This window comes from Manis pentadactyla, chromosome 11 (assembly GCF_030020395.1).
Source record: "Manis pentadactyla isolate mManPen7 chromosome 11, mManPen7.hap1, whole genome shotgun sequence".
NCBI lineage: Eukaryota > Metazoa > Chordata > Mammalia > Pholidota > Manidae > Manis > Manis pentadactyla.
In genome coordinates, this window is record NC_080029.1 from 85,950,205 (window position 1) to 85,953,497 (window position 3,293).

The window sequence follows — 3,293 nt, forward strand, 5'->3', positions numbered from 1 at the left end:
CTTTTAATGCCCTCCATCATGCTCTTTGACAATTGGATCTCTGACCTGAATTCATTCCTGAGTTCTTGGATGTCTTTCCATACCTCCATTAGGATGTTGATGATTTTTATTTTGAACTCCCTTTCAGGAAGAGTCACGAGGTCCATATCATTTAAATCTTTCTCTGGAGTTGTATTAACAATTTTACTCTGGACAAGGTTCCTTTGGCATTTCATGTTTGTATATGAGCGCCCTCTAGTGTCCAGAAGCTCTATTCTGGAGCTGCTGAGCCACTGAAGCAATGTTGGGGGTCGCAGGGGAGCAGTACTGGTGCCTGGGGGTAGGAAAGAGCTGTTCCCTGCCTCCTGGCTGCTGTGCCTGTCTCCACTGCCTGAGCCAGTGGGCCCGTCACACAGGTATAAGTTTTTGTCCCATAGGAGCCAGATATGGTTCCCTGCTTTCCACAAGCAGCCGGAATCCCAGTCTCCCCAGGAACTCTGCCTGTATTAACTTTCCAACCCAGTAGTCATGCGAGTCTCATGAAAGCACCATGAAATGTAGGCTTGTGCTCCCAGGGCAGATCTCCGGAGCTAGGTATTCAGCAGTCCCAAGCCTTCCACTCCCTCCCTGCTCTATTTGTCTTCCTCCCACCTGGTGAGCTGGGGTGGGGGAGGGGCTCGGGTCCCGCGGAGCCACAGCTCTGGTACATTACCCTGTTTGCTGAGGTCTGCTCTTTTCTCCAGGTGTGTGCAGTCTGATGCTATCCTCTTTCCTGTTGCTCTCTCAGGATTAGTTGTGCCAATTAAATTTTCTAATTGTATCCAGTTTTAGTAGGTAGCTTCTGTCTCTCCTCTCATGCCGCCATCTTTAATCCCATCTCTACACAACTTTGTTTTGTACTTACTCTACACATAATATATTTTCTATACATTTACTTTCAATCTCTCATGCTTTTATTGTTTATCTTTTTAAATATAGTTAAATCTTACTATTTTCATTCATTTTTATCCATGTTTGTTCCATTTCCACTATATAGTTATGATATGGGTGGATTTTAATGTACCATACCGCTCTTTGTTTCAAAATTTGTCTTATCTTATTTTTGTTCTTCTTTTCTTCTTCCTTCTTTCTTTGGTTTCAATCTAATATTATTTTTAGTATTTCACCTAATTTCCTTCTTAGACTTTTCTATGTACTTACTTTATCATAATCTACTAAAAGTTAATATTGTATCACTTGAAACATAAAATACTTTTAACATTATATTCAATTTAATAGTCATCTCTCCATTCTTCTCATTAGTTTTTTGTTGCTTAGAGTTCTACTTACAACATTTCTAACTTCACAATAGTTTATTATTTTTACATTAAATAGTCCATTTTTTTAAATTTAAGAGTAGAAACAAGATTTACCCTTTTATATTTATGCACATGTTTAACATTTCCAGTTCTCTTCATTCCTTCCTGTAGATCTGATTTTCCATTTAGTGTCATTGTTGAAGAACTTTTCTTAGCATATCTTATAGTGGCAGTCTGCTGACATAGACTTTTTTTAGTATTTTTTATTTGAATTGCCTTTATTTTTGCCTTCATTACTATTAATTTTAAAATATGGAACACTTCACAATTTGCATGTCATCCTTGCTCAGGGTCATGTTAATCTCTGTATCATTCCAATTTTAGTATATGTGCTGAAGTGTCCACCTCCCTTCATTATTAAAGAATGTTTTCTTGGATATAGAACTGTGGATTGATTATTTTATTTCGGCACTTTAAAGTATTTTTCAATTGTTTTCTGACCTACATGGTATCTAATAAGAGATTAGCCATCAATTGTCTATTGTCATTTCCCTGTATGTAATATTCCTTTTCTCAGATTGCTTTAAAAATAGCTTTTTATTTTTACATTTTAGCATTTCAATTATAATGTGCCTAGGTTTCCTTTGTATATATTTTGCTTGGGGTTCACTGACCTTCTTAAACCTGTAGTTTAACTACTTTTGCCAAATTGCAAAATTCTCAGACATTATTTCTTTAAACATTTTCCCCTATTTTCTCTCCTTCTCTTATAGAATTCCAATTATAAATAACTTAGACCACTTGATATTATCCCACAAGTCACTGAGCCTTGCACATTTCAGCGTATTTTTGTTCTGTATTTTATATTTGATAATTACAAATGATCTCTCTTCAGTTTTGCTGACTTTTTCTATAATGTATAATCTGCTAAGTCTATCCATATAGTGAATTCTTCATTTTACATATTACCCTTTTGAGTCATAGAATTTGCATGTGGTTTTTTGGTATAGAGTAACTTTTTCTGTCAGATTCCTTATCTAGTCACTCATTTTTTTCATCTTTTCCTTTATGTTCTTGAACATACTTCAAATACTTGCTTTAAAATCCATTTCTGCTAATTACAGCATCTGGATCAATCCCTGTTCTAATTGACTATTTTTTGTTATTTGATCATTGGTCATATCTTCCTGCTTCTTTGCATGTTTAGTAATCTTTTAATTTACTCTAGACAGTATGAATTACATTGTGTGCTGCATTTATTTTTTCAGTAAGGCAGTTGAATTATTGGCAGATTTTCTTGATCCTGTCAAACATTTTATGTTTAGTGAGGGCTTTTCTGTTTTAGTTTTGTCTTTAGTCCTGGGATGTGGTTCTTCTTCTGGAACATGACCTTCAATACTCTGGCATGATGTTTCTCATGTCTCAGTCCAATGCCTGAGAAGATCAGCATGGTCTTTTCACTTTTGCTAAGCCAGAAATCCATCCTACATGATCTCTGATACCTTTGTTCACTTTTCAGCCCCCATGCAGGCTACCACTGCTAGACCTCAGAGAACCTGCCCTAATACACAACCCAGCACTATAGAAAGAACACAAAGTAATTTCCCAACTGACTTATGGGCCTTCCCTTTACACAGCTCTCTCCTTTCCAATACCCTTCCCTTTAAAAACCACTCACTTAATTATTCCTGAATTTTTATCTCTACCTTTTCATCAACTAGACTATCACTGTGTTTGTACTCTACCTCCAAGCCATTGAGAAAGATCCCCCAGCAGGAATATAAGGTGGATTTGCCTTATGTGTTTAACTCCTTTAAAGGATCACAGTTCTGTGCTGCCTATTGTCACATGCTTGAAAACAGTTATTTCATGTTTTCCCCAGATCTACCATTCTTTAGAAAGAGAAGATACGTCCAATAACAGAAATTTCATCATATCCAGAAACAGAAGTTCCCATTTCATGGCTTTAAACAGAAAAGTATTCTAATCATATTTTCCCTTTATGTACTTTACCCT

General features: G+C 36.2%; 1 pseudogene; it reads right to left on the bottom strand.

Annotated features, from left to right (window-relative positions):
• Positions 1–1,583: 1,583 nt before the first annotated feature.
• Positions 1,584–1,682, bottom strand: LOC118913554 (U6 spliceosomal RNA; annotated as a pseudogene).
• Positions 1,683–3,293: the final 1,611 nt, after the last annotated feature.